At 35.0% G+C, this 20,723-nt stretch overlaps 1 protein-coding gene across 20 annotated transcripts in view; it reads right to left on the minus strand.

Moving 5' to 3' along the window:
- LOC147837115 (uncharacterized) overlaps positions 1–20,723 on the minus strand; it is a 533,045-nt gene that overhangs the window by 263,207 nt on the left and 249,115 nt on the right. The gene's annotated exons all lie outside the window — the stretch shown is intronic.

The raw sequence follows: 20,723 nt of genomic DNA on the forward strand, positions 1-20,723 counted from the left end.
ATTATCTTTGCTTGAAATTTCCCGATCTAATCCTGTTTATATAAATGAGCCTGCTCCTGACCAGGTTTGAGCTACCAGAACTGTTGTTATGACAACAACTCTTAAGCAGGTCGCACACCAGAAGCGCCGCTCGGCGCCGCAACACGGCGCGCACATGAGAGTTTAAAGTATCACACACCAGACGCGCACATTCGAATGATATTTAACATGAAACTAATCAGATGGCGCTCTGTGGCGCGGGTGAAAAATGAACTGCATACTGAGCCTTGGCCAGGCGCCGCCGACAGCCGCCGACTTGCGGCGCCGGTGTGTGTATCCTGATAGAAACCTATGTTTAGAATTCTAAAATGCATGGCGCTGCGACCTGCTTTAGATCAGTTTTGAAGAACTAAAGGATCCTGGATCATGTCAAATCGTCAATATCCAAATCCAGCTAACTGAGTAATCTACCTACGAAGAACAGATCCCTGGTTTAAACCATTTTATTTATTTTTATTAATAAGATGTTTGCACAAGAGTTAAGCTGTGCAAACATTAAACTTTGCTTTGGTTGACTCTGGCCATGTTCTGTTAACTCTGTTAATACTGAAACGAAATATAGGTCTTTCACTTTACAATAGGTTTTCACATTAATGTATTTAATAATGTAAACTAAATATTCAACAATACTTGTACAGCAGTCATTAATCATAGTAAAATGTAATCATTAACATCCAAGTTTATGCTTGTTAATGCACTGTGAGTTAAATGAACATAAAAATGAACAACTGTAATTTATGAACTAATGTTAAGTAACATGAACAAATACTGTTAAAATGTATTGTTCATTGTTTGTTCATATTAGTAAATACATTAACTAACATTAACTAGAATGACCTTACTCTAGTGTTACTAAAAAATAAACAGAAATGTGTTCACAAAATAAAAGCTAAACCCAACAAAATCATTCTTGAAACAAATGAAAGAACATTTAAAAATAGCATTGAAATCAATATATAATACAACTGTTAATAGAGTTCAGATGCAAAAACCTCTATGTGCCATCTGAAATTTCCATCAAAAATTAACCTCAGCCTCCTTTGTTTATGTTGAGGTTTAAACACCATTTTAAAGACCAGAAAAAGGACTTACTCTTTGCATTAAAAGTGATGTGACTGAACATATACAGAGGAGCGTGATAAAAATTTTAGAGGAAAATGTCAGATGGCATTTAGAGGTTTTTGCATCTAAAGTCTTCAAATAGAGAGAAACATTTTAAGTAATTCATAAGAACTTAATTTAGAATGAGTAAAAACAAATATAGAATTGAGTTTGTCGGTGATGTGGTTTGTAGCTTTAGCCATAGCAAAGATTTATTCAAAAGGACTTACTGCAAAAAGACTCCATATGGAGATACAGTAGGTGTCTTCAATTCCCCTGAACCCTTCTGTACAGGACACTGAACTGACTGCTGATTCTGATTTATTCTTTCATACACAATACACCATCTCCACATTTGTACAGCCTGCTTTCTGTAGGCTTCTATGCAGTCTATGAATAACAGATCCTGCAAGGCACCAGAAGAGAATACTTTCACATTCTTCCAAAACCAACAGCAACTGATTGTTCTATTATATCTCCTGAGATTTCTCCTGAGACATGTTTAAATTGTTAGATTATTTTGTGATTAGACAATATGGCAACAATAAGGCCCATTATTTTTTATATCACTTACTGCACTAACAATGAATAATAATTTGGTTAGGCTCCTTATAATTTTTTTTTTTAAATTGATGTTAACCCCTTATTATTTTATTATTAACCCTGCCAAAAAGTTCAAAATAGTTTGTAAGCTTAAGTGAAAAGAAAGAAAGAAAGAAAGAAAGAAAGAAAGAAAGAAAGAAAGAAAGAAAGAAAGAAAGAAAGAAAGAAAGAAAGAAAGAAAGAAAGAAAGAAAGAAAGAAAGAAAGAAAGAAAGAAAGAAAGAATATTGCTAAACATATTGCTAATTCTTGACATTTATAATTTGAGACTGGTTGGTTTTTCACTAATAAATTAAGACTTGCATTATTTACAAACCATTTATATTTAAAAGTAGTTGGGGAGATCATTCAAAATGAGTTAATAAATGATTAATAAACTATTTGTATATCTTATTATTTAGTCATAGTAATGGTCACTAAGTATGTTAATAAATGCTCTATCAACTCACTTTATGAAGCTGTGTGGCCTTTTCTAACTGATTTTTGTGTATATTTTATTGTTTGCTACACAATTAATGTATAGTTAAATTAATGTAGTAAAATAAGAGGAATGTATTTTATTATGTTATTTAATTGATATAATCATAAAAAAATAATTAAACTTTAAAAAAAGGTCCCACTAGCTAATGCATTAACTAACAGTAATGAATACTGTATTTGTTAATTTAATCTGTTATTGTTCACTGTCAGTTGATGTTACAGTTTTTCTCAGTGGCTTCGGTGCATTTCTCACAACACTATTTACATTTGCAAAACAGTTAATGCATTTCTCAAAACAGTTAGTCATTTGTGCACATCATAGTATTAGTTTCTAATTCCTTCCAACAAATTGCAAATGCTTTTGGACATGCATCAATTGCTTTCATACAACTCTCTGCTGTTTATAACATCATCATTTGCTTATGTCATGTCAGTCAAAATTAACTAAACTTCTGAATGCTGAATAGTCAGTCCATATAAAACCAATAGTCCTCATTTCATTACTTGAGTCATTATATGGAAATGTTGAACTAGTTGTCCAAATCTGTCAAGCAAAAAAAAAAAATAATAATTGAATCTTTTTTTTCACTAAAAAAGTTTTCTAAATTGAACAATTTCATGATTGGTTTACAGACCTATGATGGTGTAGGTTCAGTTCCAATATGTACTGCAATATCGTTTACAGTTGTGCACAGCTCTATACAAAGGGAGTTTATGTTTGTTGTAAATAAGGGTGTGTTTATTCTTTTGCACAATGCTTTTAAAGAAAATAAAATTATAAAGAGCAAATGCAGTAAAAATGTGAAACATACATATTCAGTGTCTTGTACTCAGATACCTCACTAAATTCAGTGATGTCTAACTTTGCTGTAGTTTTCAACTGGCTTTGCAAATAGTATACAGTGCTGTCTTGAGCCTTTTCAGGAAGTGTCACCAATTTCTGACTTTTTTTCATTGGAAAAAATTAAGAGATTAAACTGTCATAATGAAAATATGACAAAGCCATTTGACTTTCTTGTTCATAAACAATGGTGTCAGGACTTTTCACCTTGACTATACTGACACTTTCATTGACATAAATTCTTGCTTTTGAGGGATGAGCAATCCATTTTGAGCAAGTGACGTGCTTTTGAGGGTTATCCACTAGGTTTTGCAGGTTGTACTAATTGCTTTAAGAAATGCATTAACTTTTGTGCAAATGTAAATAGAGTTGTGAGAAATTTACCAAAGCCACTGAGGAAAAACTGTAACTCAAAGCCCATTAAGTATGACAAATAATGTTGATATAATTTTGGGTAACACTTTAGTTTAATACCAATTCCCAACTCCCACTATTTCAGATTCTTGATTTCGACATCCTCTTTCTCTCTCCACCCTCTGCAACCTCGACTGCTCTTATTCACACTTCAAAATGGAAGGCTACTCTTCACCTTATGTTCAGTCGAGTCACTATCATACTCGTGGTATAAATCAGCTCCTCCTCCACTCGGTCTCTCTGTGCTTGTGTTGAAGGTTACACAGACTGACAGATTTTCCACTGGGCTTCAGTTTATACTGCAGTCCAGAAGATTTTTTTAGAATTTGCTTTTAAAACTATTATATTACATACATTAAAAAATTATAACCATTTTATATTTTATTCTTATATGTCAAACATCAACTTTATCAACTACGCTAGATAGATGATAAATAGATAGATAGACAGACAGACAGACAGACAGACAGACAGACAGACAGACAGACAGACAGACAGCAAATCACACGAAAAGAAAATTCCCAGAGTACATATTGTAATTACAAGTTTTACAAAAACATGAATGCTTTTTACAAGCTGTATAGTCAATTATTGTGATGGCATAATAGTGTAACTGTGCCTATAGACTACATATAAAAACATTTTGAGTTTGAGAAAACAGTATCATTTTCAGACAAAATTATTACCCTTTTGGCAAAAAACAAAAGAATATTCAGACATTAAGTAAAGATAATGTTCCATAACGATATTAAGTAAATTATCTACCATAAATATCCAAACCCTCTGAGTAGTAATATGCATTGCTAAGAAGTTTATTTTGATAACTTTAATGGGATTTTTGAGGGGTTTGTTATCCTAATTTTCTAGCTTTTCAATTTGCTGTATTTCAGCCAAATATAATCCTTTCCTAATAAACCTTGCATTAATGCATTTATCCAACTTTCATATTATTATTGTTGTTATTATTATTATTACTATTGTTATTATTATTATTATTATTATTATTATTATTATTAATAATAATATTATTGTTATTAATATTATACTAATGCAAAACAATACAAAATATCCAAGACTTTTTGTGTGGATCAGTGCCACAAATGTGCTGAACCAATGAGAATAATAAAAATATGATTTTTTAGAGTTTGGGGTGTCATGTTTTTTTAATGTGTTTTTATATTGTTATTGGTGGCATTGAATGGAAATTTTGGTAGATTTTTCTGATGAATTATCTGATGAACTGCATCCCTATCATCAAAAATACTGCAGAAGACCTATTGGAGCCCTCATGGGCCCAAGATCTAGAGAAAAATCAGTCACGTTTGTAAAGTAAAAACCATGATTTGGGATTACGTTCAGTATGGGCGCGTGCGAGAGATCTGCAGAGTGGATGGCAACATCAACAGCCTGAGGTATCAAGACATTTGTGCTGCCCATTACATTACAACCACATGAGAGTGCAAATTCTTCAGCAGGATAGCGCTCCCATCAAAGTTCCTAAAAGCAAAGAAGGTCAAGGTGCTCCAGGATTGGCCAGCTCAGTCACCAGACATGAACAATATTGAGCATGTTTGGGGTAAGATGGAGGAAGCATTGAAGATGAGTCCAAAGAATCTTGAAGAACTCCGGGAGTCCCGCAAGAAAGCTTTTTTTGCCATTCCAGATTACTTTAACGACATTAATCAGTGATTTAAGTCATTGCAGAGATGTATGGATGCAGTCCTCCAAGCTCATAGGAGTCATACACAATATTAATTCGTTTTTCACAGCACCATAACTTTATACTCTATACTGTACATTATTCTGTTAAGTAACAAAACTTTTGTCTAAAAATCAAGCCATGACTATTTTTTTTTTTTGGTAAAATTTGGAGAGGGGACTGGATGTAGACCTGGTCTCACCTAACCCCACCCCTAACTCTAACCCTCACAGTGACATCACTAGCTCCATTTGAGTGCATTGTGTCTGACATTGCACTGCTGAGTGATGCAATCTCAGCTTGCATCATAAAGGCTGCATCCAGATACTATTAATAATTAGCGTAATTTGCCTTTCATATAAGCCACTTCTGATACTCAATGATCAACTGGAAGTCAAGTTAATATTTGCTGTTTTTAAACCTTGGTTAGGCGACAAGACCTTTGTCAGGTAGTGTATTAAAAGTACATTATATAGTAAAAGTATACTTACTGTATATACATATCATAAAAAAAAAAAAAAATAAATATATATATATATATATATATATATATATATATATATATATATATATATATATATATATATATAAAAAGTTATATTTTTATAACTTTTAAACTTTTTATCAGATTTGTTGATAACAAAATTTTGTTGTTGTTATTATTATTATTATTATTATTATTATTATTATTATTATTATTATTAAACACTGGATTGTTAATTCTCAACAAAATAACATTCATCTTTTCTCTATTTGAACTGTCCATAAATCTCACAGTAAATGTGCTCTTAAATACAATCCTTCTTTGCTTCAAGCCACACATTGTTGTAAGCTTAAATGTTAAAATATGCAAAATACACCTTAGTTAACTGCAAATATATTATCCACACCTACCTAACCTGGCTAAAATGTACAGTACAGAGCGTTGCTATCCGGTGCCATGTTTCGTAAGCATCGATTTGACATTTGAATTGTGCTCTTTGCTGAAGAGTAATTGTCACAACATGTATGTGCATCATGTCAGTCGAGTCTCGAGCGGCTGTTTGAGTCTTGCAGTTCAGTGGCAGCTCACTGACAGCAGTGCTCAGAGATCTCACCAACACTCCTGCTATAATCAACACAGCTGTCTACACCACACAGCACTTCTCTTATTTACACCATCAACACTCCTTACTGTGGCTTATTGAATTGGCAATACATGAGAAGGTATGGGAAGCTGAAATATATTGTGAATATAGTCATGGCTACAGTGTGCACATTTTATGAAAGACACAAAGCAACAAAGCCAGAATGAAATTAAAGTTTTTTTTAAATTATTATTATTTTTTATTTATTTTGCTAATGCACATTATTAGTCTTAAAAGGAACAATTAATCTATGAAAATGTACTGTGTACATAAGACAGAAAACTGTTTTTGTAACATTTAATCAAAATCTGACTTTTTCTTTCTGCTTTGGAAGGCACATCCATCTCTGATGACATTAGTTTGATGGCTTGAGTGAAATATACTTAGCCACGCCTCTCTAACCATTTTCTGTGAGCGAAAGATGAGTGAAAAGTGATTTTCAATATTCAGTTTTGGTTTGATATATATTATCACACCGAAATCAAAATCTGCAGCAACTTCTAGTTCCCACAGACTTGAATATAGAATATGATACACATCTCTCAAAGTGTAAATTATTCATGACCATTGTCACTCACGCATAGAGCTGAGATGACCCAAAACAAACTGAGCAAATTGTTAATCATTGTAATGTTTTCTTTGAATGAGAGAACAAAATACTTAGACATAATTGTGAGAGAGATATTCTAACCTACAAAACTGGCACATTCAGTGTGTTTTTTTTTTTTATGTCAGCTACATTTTTTTTTTCTCCAAAACTTACTAACCATGCATAATATTTGTTTTCTAAAAAACACAAGCACATACATTAATAATTCTCACATATCATTGTAGCACAGTTTGTGCTGAATACAAAAAATAAATAAATACATGTTGGTCAATACTATGTAATAAGTAGCTGTCTTACGCATGTCTTAGGGGCCCCAAAATCTCCTCAGACCCCAGAGGGTTAAATACACATTTGTCAAAATGATAATATGTAAATACATCGAGTAAGAATTAACAGTCTCTGGCAAAATAATAATAATAATAAAAATAAAAATTCTGAACATTTTGTTACAAGAATGCAGATGCAATAAAGCAGGGATCCACTTTAGCTTCTGCACTGAGACATGGTGAATAGATTAGAAAAGTTGAGATATTATTAGAATATAACACAAATACACAATTATAAAATGTCATGAATTAATTAGAAAGCTATAATAAGAAATATCCATTTTATAATTGAGTATTATAATTAACAAAAAATGGCTTTTTAATTAAAAAAAAAAAAAAAATCTAATAAGTAGAATGCAGTTATCTGATGTAAAATGCAACATAATGGAGCAAAAAAAGCCCTGTATGAGTTTTTGCCTCTAAACATTCCAGAGGGTTAATAATTCTGACTTCAACTGTATACATTTTTGTAAAGTATATATTTTTAGCTAATTTTTACATTGTAAAGCAAGTGCTGTATGTCTCCAAACAAAAAACAAACAAATGCTTGCATTTCATTTTTTATTAAATCTGCATTTTAACCAATTCGGGTAAACCAACATCAAAGAATGGCATATTGAACTGTTCACTTATTTACTGAAAATATCACTCATTTGAATGAAAATGACTTAAACATTAATTAAAAGAAATGTATTACTAAAGTATACATATTAATTTCATTGTTGCTACCCCTGATTAATTAAACGCACTTAGCCGAAAAGAAAAGTGAATGAATAATATAATATAATCAGTTTTAGTTTCCATTTTCAGTATGCATGTACTTATGTGTATGTGTAATAAATAAATACAAACACAAATAGAATAGAATAGAACCATTTTCAGTTTGACATTTTATATGATTACTTATTTTCATAAGGCAAAACTGTGACTTAAATTGCTCGTATTAATTGTGCAGCCCATCTAACACTGCCCAATCATTTCCATGCTGCGACCTCCCTTCCATTCCCTCTAAATGTTATGGTTTAAGCACAGAAACCTCCAACCACAGCATTTCCATGCATATCCCCTCACAATGTGATTTCTGTTCATGGAGATCCTGCATTGAAATACCAGTTTCTATGAAAAGAGTTCTAAAGCTTCATTAAAACTTTTCCAAAGCAAACGCCCATCTCCAGTCCTCCCATGGGACGCAGGAAGCCCCAGATCTCTGAGCCTGTGCACCTCATTAAAGGCTGTGACATCTCAAAAACTTTTTTAAACAACTGTATAATGTCTTATTTTACGACATCAACATCTGAATTTTTATTTAACAGGGAAAAAAAATGTGGGCTTGGAAAAGGAGCCTTATATGAGGCATAACCAATTTCATTTAATTTATTTCTTTTAAACGTTTTAATCTTCCTTTGATTGGGCTTAATCAGCACCTGCAGGAATGCACTCTTTCCTCCTGGGGTTAATTTAGCCCTAGGAGCTCGGCACAGCAATTTTCCAAATGCCATTGCAAACATAATTTATATTTAAAACTTGAAACAATTAAATTTAGATGTCCTAAAACCTGTGGCATGGAGATAAAATAGACTCGAGCTTATAAAATGACACTCCTTTCACTACTTTTGTGATAGGAGTATGATACAATGATTACTCCACAACCTACATTTGCGCTTCTGTTCCTTCTTGTAGATATTAAGACGGGCTGCAAATATGAGTCAATGAAGATATTTACCCATACAAACACACACACACACACACACGCACTCAAAGTGTTTAAAATGACTAGCGCATTTTGATGAATCATATCTGCATTTTGTTGCTTCCCTCGAGAGCACTCGTGTCCAAGCGGCTCTTTTAATACCCACACTTATGGCCTTTGTGCTTGACAACTTTGTGTATATCCTGTATTTGGTTGAAATATTGATGTAAAAAGTTAGATATTTTGATAATAAGACAAAATAGGACATGAAAGAATGCAAAATAGTAGGGCACAACTAATGGAATAGAACAATTTATTGTTAACTATATCTAATTAAATTAATTTATATACCAAGTACTACTTGACATTTTGTAATTTCTGACTATTAGAGTTTATGAATGAATGATGAGATCAAATACCCTTCTTAGATAGCATTAAAGATTTAGATTTACTGTCTAAAAGTCTTCCAGTAATGAACAAAGCTGACATACATACATTCAGTACATACAGTACATACATACATACATACATACATACATACATACATACATACATACATACATACCAGTACAATTCAAGAGTTCACACTCGGCTGTTGATCAGTAATAAAGCTAGTTTGGCATGGTGTCCTGGGAGAGCCCTGAGCTTATAAGATCCTTGAGCCCGGGGTTTCCTCCCCTTTGCAGGGTAAGATGGGAGATTGAGCTTTGGTAATCACCTTAAGGATTGCTATGAGGTTGAAGCCATCCATATGGAGGTGAGCGGTCAGCTTTGGGTTGTTGTGGCGAACGTGTGGTTGGGGTAGACTGGTTGACAGTTGCGAACTGAAGCCAAGGGGGCACTGTAGTTAAATTTTGAAGGGCACTTTTTATACAACTGAAAAAAGGGCATATTCACTGCACAGGTTGAGCCCTATCTTATTATTTATTTGTATGAACTATCAGATCTAAACATACACACAAAGTATTCTTCCACAGCTATGAACAAAAAAAAAAAAAAAACCTAAGGCTAAGGCAAATCATCTACTAAAAACAGAAAGAACATAAAAAAGTCACATCACTTGGAAACACCCTTACACACACACTACAGACAGTTTACAAAATTCACCTATAGCGCATGTCTTTAGACTTGTGGAGGAACCGGAGCACCCGGAGAAAACCCACACAAACAAGAAAACATGCAAACTCCACACAGAAATGCCAACTAACCCAGCCACCGTGACACACACATAACACAATACCATAAAAAGTAACGCAACTTGTTACTTTTTGGGGTGTAACTCAATATTGTAAGGCAATACTTTCAAAAGTAACTTTCCCCAACACTGCTTACAAAGCCACGCTAACAGAGACATTCCACCATGCAAACATACTCAAAGAGCTCCAAATGACCGTCACACCTCTCACATCCTAATAAGGGACACATGCAGCACTACAGAGGCGATGGTTATAGTAAAAAAAAAAAATAAATGTAAAAGCGCACACTCAACTCAAACTAACGGCCTACACAAGGGACACACGAGTTGCTTGATTCAACTAGGGTCACTGCTTTATTTGAAGTGAACATATTGACTTGAACCCGGTTTACCCTGATGGAGCGGCAAAGATCGCAGTGGGAAAAAAGAATGACTTTATTTCCAGCAACAGACCATTTCAAGTACTTCTTCTATTCACATTCTGAAAACTTTGCATCAGAGAGAGAAAAAAAAAGAATAAAAAATTTCAATATATCCCGGGCTCTGGAAACCCTTGAGTACGCAGGGTGCTGCAGGGACATTTCAGAGCGAAGCTTGACAGTGATTCAACCTCCATTTCGTCTTGTCCCACTTCTCCAATCTCTTCCTGTGTAGGATGAATTGATTCTGAGGCCAGGCCTGCTGACAGTAGAAGGTCAGGGAAAGAAGAAAGAAAGAAAGCAAGCGTGTGCAGGCCTGGAGGATTTCGGGCAGCTGACTGCGACAGCTCATTAAGTCTCATCCAGCCTTTAGCCTCCTGCTTATGAGGAGAGCGGCTGACCCTACAACCGCCCAGACCTGCTGCTGGAGGAAACGAAACATCTCTGTGTTGTTCAAACAGCGGTAGGAAGAGAAAATAATGAATAGATACAGTTTAGATACAGTGCTGAACCGCCGCTGCGTCGGTCAGTTTGGTGGGTGTGTAATTATTTGATGGACTGGGCCGGCATCGACTAACGAGGTCCATATTACATCGTGGTGATGTTTAAATTGACACAGCATCAGCCAAAAAAACAACATAAATCCGCCATGCGTATTCATACAGCACTTCATTCAAAATCTGCTCAGGGAAAAGCATTTCATCTTGTTTTCTGTCTTGGAGGATAAACTTAAGAGCGATGACAGTTAAGCGCTGTCACAACTCATGTTTTTACAGTCTCTCCTCGGCACATCTATCAAATAATGCAGTGGCGCCGCAGTGCTACAGCGATGCAGGAGACAAGCGAACAGTGTGCCAGAGCAAATGAATGTCACTCACTGCTGTACATAAACTGCCCAAGGAAAGCAAAATCCATCAGCATAACGAAATCACAGTCCCCATGGTCTCTTACTGCGGAGTTTGAGTTAGTAGCCAAAAAATGACCTTTCGCGGAGCACTATAAAGTTTACCTAGTCACCCGCGGCGCGTCACGTGCCCTGATGAGGGTCATATAAATGCATGATGAATTTCTGGCTTTAGCCCAGAGCTGCCAGTTGACGTGACGCTCGTGTCGACCTTGTGCGATCCCACATGTAAGCAATCTGCAGAGTATTTTCAGCAGCGATTTGCAAATTCGCATGAGCGCTTGACCTTTCGCATAGGCCGAGTGTAACGGTAACTATATGTGACTGCATTCCCTTCATTAATACAGCTTAATTAAGTCTGCCAGCTGCATAAAAGCGAATTAACATATCAGCGGGCTTGTTAAGTTTTCCCTCGGCTGAGTAGGTTGCTTAACACAATCGTATATATTTGCGAAGCAGATTGATTGTGCTATTAAAATTAATATTTACGATAATAACGGCTCATTTTGCTAAGTAATTAAACAGAAATCACTACTATGATTTACGGGAGCAATTCAGAAAGGGGGGTTTCATTACACACCCTATACTGCATCAGCGTCAGTGCACAATGATTTATCTAAGGTTGTGTTTGAAATCTCAGAGGAAGGTGAAGGTTTGTCAGTTTATACTAATCATGTTCTATTAGAATGAGTCACAACTGTTGTATATACAGTTGAAGTCAGAATTATTAGCCCCCTTTTGTTTTTGTTTTTTTCTCTTTTAAATATTTCCCAAATAGTTTTTAACAGAGCAAGGAAATTTTCACAGTATGTCTGATAATATTTTTTCTTCTGGAGAAAGTCTTATTTGTTTTATATATTTTTTTATATTTATATAGAATAAAAGCAGTTTTTTATTTTTTAAAACCCATTTTGGGGACAAAATTATTAGCCCCTTTAAGCAATTTGTTTTTTTTCCATAATCTTCAGAACAAACCATCATTATACAATAACTTGCCTAATTACCCTAACCTGCCTGATCCACCTTATTAACCTAGTGAAGCCTTTAAATGTCACTTTAAGCTGTATAGAAGTTTAAGTTGTTTTAGAAATAAGTTTTTAAAACTATTATGCTTAGAAATGTGCTGAAACAATCTTCCCTCTGTTAAACAGAAATTGGGGAAAAATAAAACAGGGGCGCTAATAATTCAGGGGGGCTAATAATTTTGACTTCAACTGTAACACATCTCAAATATTGAAAATAAGTAATAGTTAGACATTGATACGTACTAAATACAGACTGAAACAAAACAAATCTACAATCAGAATGAAATAAATAGTTCACTTGGTAATGGGAATCCTGCTCTCTATATAAAAATGTATCACTTTGTTTAGGGACATGCAAACAGTGTAGTCCCTGATATTCTTCAAAATAATTATCCAATATTTTACAGAGATTTAAATCTGTACCTATGTGAATGAGTAAATCAATTTTCAGTTTTCAAAATGAGTTATTTGCTTAGGATGTTTCTTCTTCCTTCAGTAGAACAACAAGATGGTTGATTAATGACAGTCAGCGATCACAAAAAGCAACTGAACAGACAAAAATAAATAAATAAATGAATAAATAAATAAATAAATGACAAACAAACAAACAAATGAACAATTAAACAAACAAACGAAATTCATTTAAAACATGGCACTTTATTGTTTTATGTGAGAAAATGCTCTAAATTACAATTTTCTAAATTATTTTTTTTAATACTTTTTTAATTTGAAAGAAGTAGTTTTCGGAAATAAATAATACTGAAAAAACTCAACCGCATACTTTTGTTTAAAGCTATAACTATAATTATTCCTTTATGTTTTTTAGATTAACTATACCAATAAAGTTGTGGCTGAGCAGCATGACAATCCAAATAAAATCACAAGGTGACAAATAACAATGTGCCAGTGTCAGATTTTAAGCTCTATGTTAATTTTGTATGTTTGAGCAATTAAATGTTTTACATGTTTAAAATAAGTACACAGAACCGTATTTATGGAATAAATGTTCATCAAATTATTAGTATAATTTTGAAATCATGAACAGAAAAAGCATTGAAATTCTGACTCATTTGTTCCAGTTTGCTCTCTGTAAGTGTGTTTTGGCGAGGCTCACTGTCTATTGGTCAGATGGGGCTTCACTGACTGCTGCAGAACCACAACAACATGAACATGGTACTTCAGTCCTGAATGGCTCCCTTGGTAGGAAAATCCCTTATTATAGGATTTACACACAGGGAAGAACAGAAGGGCTGTATAATTGTTTTAATGTGTCATTTCATTATGAGGTTAACTGGACTGTATAATACATTGCCTTATCGCAGTGCCATGAGTGTGATATTGAGTTCATAAGAGTTCTGTCTTTATTTTTTTCCTGCATAAGGGCATTCACCATTAACCCCATAAAAGTCAAATAAAAACAAGCACTAGATTATTATACAATATATATACAAACAAAAATGCAATGTGGATCATAGAAAAATCGACTTTCCCTAATACCTTTATTGGATCAGCTATTTTTTAAATATCAGTTAAAAAAAAGTGGTCTCTCCTTTTGATTGATTATTATATAAAATCTCTGTTGCCATGTGATAGAACAAATGCTGCACTTTGCAATATGAAGAACTTGTTTTAAATACAAAGAACTTTTACAAAGAACTGGACACTTTATTAGGTACACCTGTCCAACTGCTCGTAAACGCAAATTTCTAATTAGCCAATAACATGACAGTAACTTAATGCATTTCGGCATGTAGACATGGTCAGTAGAATCTGCTGCAGTTCAAATCAAGCATCGGTATGCAGAAAAAAGGTGACTTTGAATGTAGCATGGTTGATCTGGCCAAGGAAACTGAGGCTACAATTTGCACAGGCTCACCAAAATTGGACAGCAGAAGATTGGAAAAATGTTGCCTGCTATGATGAGTCTCGATTTTAGATTTTTTGACATTCAGAATTTTACTTTTGAGTCAGAATTTTACTTCAACAACATGTTTCTTTGCACACTTTGGGTCCATTAGTATCATTTGAGCATTTTGTCAATGCCACAGCCTACTGAGTATTGTTACTGACCATGTCCATCCTTTTATGACCACAGTGTACCCATCTTTTGATTGCTACTTCCAGCAAGATAACACTCTCTGTCATTAAGCACGAATCATCTCAGACTGGTTTCTTGAACAAGACAATGAGTTCACTGAACTCAATTGGTCTCCACAGTCACCAGAGCTCAATCCAATAGAGCAAAATTAGGATGTGGTGGAACGAGAAATTTGCATCATTGATGTGCAGCTGACAAATCTGCAGCAACTGAGTGATACCATCATGTCAATAAGAACAAAAGTCTCTGAGGGATATTTCCAGTACCTTGTTGAGTTTATGCCACAGAGGATTTAAGCTGTTCTGAAGGCTAAAGGGGGTCTAACCCGGTACTAGTAAGGTGTATCTAATAAAGTGGCTGGAGAGCGTATATCAAATGTCATTTACTGAACATGAATAAAATGTAACATACAATAATATAAACATATATGTGAAACTGTCTTAATTAACATTATTTATTAGAATCCAAATACATAACGCTGTACATATAAACATTGCAGTCAAACGTATTTGCTTTCGGATTAATACCAAAGATTTCCTTTAAAGGGCCATGAAACCCCCTCGTTTCAGCAGGGTGTTTTCACACCTTTACTTTGAAAAAAGTCAGAAAAGTGGGCGTGTCCAGCTCTGTTTAGGGGGGAGTGTCGGAGGAACTAAAGTGGGAGGGTGTGGGAGTGTCTATTTGGGCACGCGCGAGTTTCAGTCAAAATACTCACACACAAGAGAAAGTGATGGTGTTTAACCTACATGGACATCTGTAGTCGAATTATTTGCCAAATTATTAAATGGTGGACTTTAACTGCAGTTTGGCTCTTTCATTCAGGGAATTCATTCATGCCCCTCACGACATATTTGATTCGAGGATCTGCTCTAAGCGTGTATTTTTCATGCAATGTTTGATACCGCACGGCGAATGAGAGAAAAAAAAAACTCAGCATTTTCCGGAAACTTAGATGCACACGGCAGGTAGCGTCAGAAAGCTGCGTGTGTTATTCCGGTCACAAAATGCGGTTAAAAACCCTACACGAGGTTAGAGTTTGGTTGTGGTCCTAACATGTTACGGTGCAATAGTTAACTTAGTTCGATACGAACAAACTGAATAAACAAAGAGCACTAGTCGCTCACTTACCAAATCTGTAGAGACAGGACAATCCACAGCAACTAGAGCCGCGTCTTTATGAAGAGAATACTACAAGCGTATCCGATCTCAGCGTTTGCAGATGAGAACAGCTCTCAGGTAAACAATAATCCTCCTTAGACACGTAAGTTATTGTTGTCGAGCGTCGCGTACACTGTTAATCCACACGTGAGTCTGAGCTCTCACAGAGAGAAAAAGAAAACGAAACTTAACGGCAGCAAACTATAAAAGCAACACTTCACGCTTGTTTTGCCAACACAACGTGGCGTCTATGTCGTGTAAACACAGTAATGAATATTAATGAAGTTGCACAATAGAGCGCGCTGATTGGTTTGAACCAAGACTTACTCATGCATTAATGCAGCACACTGTAAGACGTAATAAGACTCACTCTGGCACAGACGCCCAGTCTGCACACTGGAATACACGCTATTATGTCATGACCGTGACGCAGCTTCAAAAATTCGTTTCAAACAGGAAGTACGAATTTGCTTGAAATAACGCAAAAACAACCAATTTACTCTTTTTAGTGAAATATAGGTGTCCTAATAGTGTTTTTAGCAGTGTGGGACACATATACGACTGTCAACAGCTCAAAAAATGTGTTTTGGTGTTTCGTGACCCTTTAAATATAACCTAGATTAATTCACATTTTACCACTATGCAGATAACCACCGTGGTGGTTGCTCTTGGTGGGGAATGAGAAACCTAACAGCCAATGACACACTGCAAAGTTCCATCTCCAAAATCATTGAAACACAAACAGGTACTCTACTTATAAATAAACCACATATTGGATAATACATATGCTTGCCTAAAAAAAAGTTTCAAATATACATTATGTGGTCTAGCAGTCGCAGTATTATAGTTATATTTCATATATAATACTTCATGCATTTGAATTTGACATAGTGCATTAATTAATAATAATTGTTAAAAAAAATTGAGCAAGAAAATGCTTATATCCTTCTGAAATGACATTTGTTAGAGGTCTCAAATACTCTTGTGCTTTGAGATATGTTTTTGTCCCCCATTGCTGAAATACTCAAAGAATGAGAACAATATGCTGCTCTTCACCTGCTGCCTTTTGTCGCTGGACAGCCACGTGTATTTGGCTTGCTCATGTTGAACGGCTTCCACTAAAACGAATCCCACCCGTTTTTTCAGAAGCTTCTGTATTAGATATAGACATGTGTTGCTCCTGCTGTGGGCGCGAAAAGAATCTATCAAAGGAATAAATTGAAATCTGTCAAGCTTGAAATCAGTCTAGTGGTGGTTGAGTTGTAGGAGCGTTTTGGAGAAAGAACTGATTAAATACAGCCACAGAGCTCTTTAAAACAGGCTGCCTATGAAGGGCCTGTGTATGGTTAGCTTGGCTAGCTCTGCCTTCAAATGTCTGCCTTGTATGTTACTTTTCCATTGTAGTGCATCGGATGAACCAATTCGCCTACAAAACTTTCACAAGACAACTTTTTTCTCCATGGTGCTCAGGTGGGGAAGCAGCCAGTGGAAGTGATTTATCATCATTGTTCCTAATCGATCCCTGAGGCGGCCACATCTCCTGATGAATAATCTGAATAATCTAATCAGGTGTGTTGAATGTCAAGTGATCTGAATGGCTGAATCAGCAGCTCCAAAATCGTAGCTGTTCCCTTAATTGTCCTTTGATTCATGGTGGGAGGAAGAAAGGTTTAAACCCAACAAAAGTTTTGTAACTTATTTTTCAGAAAAACAGCTTCTGAACTGAATGTTCATTCATTTTACTTCGACTTAATCCTTTATTTATCAGGGGTCACCACAGTGGAATGAACCATCAACTATGCCAGCATATGTTTTACTTCCAGCCACAATGCTGTACTGAATGCTGAAGCATTTACTAAGGCAATTTTCCGTGACTGGGGGGATTGGGAAGGAGGGTAGGGCGTTGGGGAGGGTTTGGGACGTGTACGTAGTGTACAGTGTACGAAGATTGCTAGTTGACTATTAACCGTTTTCTCAGAGGATGACAAGCTGACAAAATATTGCTGCAATTCTGATACAAGTTTTATTTATGGAGAATTTATGGAGCACCGCTGTGTTTGGGTTTTCTGTGTTTGTCTGAGATAACTACTCTACTGAAATGTGTATTTTCCATACAATGTATACAAAAGTATACAGAAACCATACACAGTATGAAGCTGATTGGTCAGTTATTGCCATGTGACTCATGGTGGCATTATAAAAGCTTGAGTTGTTTTCAACTGGGTCCAGGAGCGAGATATGCTTGAGCAAGCCACGTGCCTCCACTTGAAAAAAACTAACATGTGCATGGAAAAGAATGGATATGTGTATGGTTGCCGTCATTTGCGATCTTCAACAGTTGATCTTCTTGCACAGACATGCTGAATTCATCTGATTTGTGGAGAAATAGGTTGTAGATCCATTCCTTGGCAGTTCATGGGTCTTTCACTGGGCCTTTTCCTCTTTGCAAAGAAACTTGCTAAAGACGTCTGTTTCTTACTCCTTTTGCTAGCTTGTGGGCTACATTTTGGTGCTCAAGTGACCAAGACGTAACTAAGAGAATACAGTCATTTTCAAAATAAAAGATTTTTCAAAGTACAAGATTGTTTAGACTCAGATAATAAGTAAAAAGAAAACGATTAATAATTTCTTGTGCGGCCCGGTACCAATTGGACTGATTTAAAGTATTCCTATTATGCTATATTCTAAAATGTTTTAAAATTTTACATTTTTATTTGAAAGGCTACAATTAGTGTTTATGCATTTAAAGTCAAAACACATTTTTACAAAAATTCTCACAATGTCCGGAAAAGGCTTGTTTAAGCTTTGTGGTCTCTCTTTACCCCTTTCTATTGAGAGCATACTCTGCTTGGTCAAATTGGGCCAATTGGTCAAATGGCCCATCCTGTTATGATTTGTCTACCACTTGAAGTGTATTGTCAAACGTGTCTCATTGGCTTATCTGAGACACTGTCGACACAGCATAGTTTGTAACAAAAAATTGAAAATCTAAATGCATTCTGTCTGTTTTTTTAAACAGCAATGGTGCTATAAGGGGCTTGTAAGTGCAAATGGAGAAAAAAAGTTGAAAACGTTTTTAAAAATATACTGTTTTTTTTTTTTTTTTTTTGTAAACTACAAGCAAGTGATTTATTTAAAAAACGCAATGTCAGAAATGTGTACAGCATGTTCAGTCTAGCATGTGCAAGTACTGAACAACCAAATTGACATGGGAAAATTACAGAACTTTATTGATATCATAATGATATATATTACTCACGACAGAATCAGTTCTTTTGAAACAATTTACTTGAACGGGGTGTTAATTAGACTCTCATTGCAAACTTAATAATGATACAACAAGGATATATATATATATATATATATAGTTTTTTGTAATTATTATTATTATTATTTTTACATTTTAATAACATATTTTTTTCACAGAAGTCAAGGTCAGTATTAATGCTGCTGTTGAAAAATTCATGACGGTTATCATAGTAAGGGCATCTCAAACATAGTCACCTTTTTAAAAAGACAACTGAGGGAATTACACTTAATGACAGTTTTTATACGCATGCACAAAATCTCATTCACATTCACGATTATTTAGGTTTCATGACTGTTATACATGCCAAGTAAAGTGTAATCGCAGACATTTCACAAGACATTTCACATGTTCACACATTCTCCAACTGATTTTGCACACTGTGTTAATAATGATATCCAAAAAAAAAAAAAACTATGCATAAAGATACTTGGAAAATCATCTCTAAAGTTGTCAAGATTAAGTTCTTAGCAAAGCATAATACAAAAAAGTTGTAATATATTATTACGATCAATTAAGTTAAGCTCATAGAATATGATTTTAACTTAAAGGTGCAGTATGTGAGTTTGACATCCAATGATTGAACTAGGGATTGTATTCCTGGATCAAAACAAATGCCATCACAGGTTGCCAGATTGATGACCAATGGGAGCCAGTCTGACTATCGAGCCAAAAGGCTGATTTTTTAACTGTGTTCTATAAAAAAGCAACAGCATGTGATAGAAGCAAAATTTTCCATATTAAAAGGAGTTTTTGTTTTAACCAACACCTCGATTTGATATATTAGAAATATCTTCTATTTCTTGCAGCTGAACAACAGAAAACTGATCACTTCAGCTACACCTCATGTGATTTATTCAGTGTCAAATGCTAATAATGCGAGTTTGAATGCCATTTACATGATATTTATTGCCATACTACTGAAAGCAGCAGCAGACTGGTAGGCTGGGTAGGCTAAATTGTCAGTTGTGTATGAGTGTAAATCAGTGTGTATGGATGTTTCCTAGTGATGGATTGCGGCTGGAAGGGCATTCGCTTTAAATTTAAGATATTTTAAGACTTTTTAAGAGCCCACATGTTTGGTAATGTTTTTTGTTATGCATTAGAAGAATCAAAAACTTACATACAACTTTAATACATATAACATTGGCATAAAATAAAAAAATCCATAATTTTGACTCATAATGTATCTTTGGCTATTGCCACAAACACACCCATGCAACATTAAACTAGTTTTGTGGTCTAGGGTTACAAATTATGATCAAGAATGTGTATTTGAAGAAGAAAATAATCCTCTCTAATTAAATATGCTAAATTAAGCCCAAAATATCACAGATAGCGATAATGGATTTTAACACATCCTACAGGATACAGAGGGAATCAGTTCAGAAATAGTTCCTGCAACCTGCCAGGCCACTCACACTTTCTTTTGCGCGCACACACACACACACACACACACACACACACACACACACACACACACACACACACACACACACACACACACACACACACACACACACACTACCTCTACCTTTTTCTATTGCGGTTCTACGGCTCAGAAAATTATGGCTGCATTAGCACTCTCATTATGTCCAGCTTAGTCTATTTCTTTGTTTTTTTCTATTTATGTTCAAAAGCCAAAGGTCCATTAACTTCTATTTTTGAGCTCTTGATATGGTTAAGTG

Source organism: Danio rerio, chromosome 2, assembly GCF_052040795.2.
Source record: "Danio rerio strain M-AB ecotype USA chromosome 2, GRCz13ab, whole genome shotgun sequence".
NCBI lineage: Eukaryota > Metazoa > Chordata > Actinopteri > Cypriniformes > Danionidae > Danio > Danio rerio.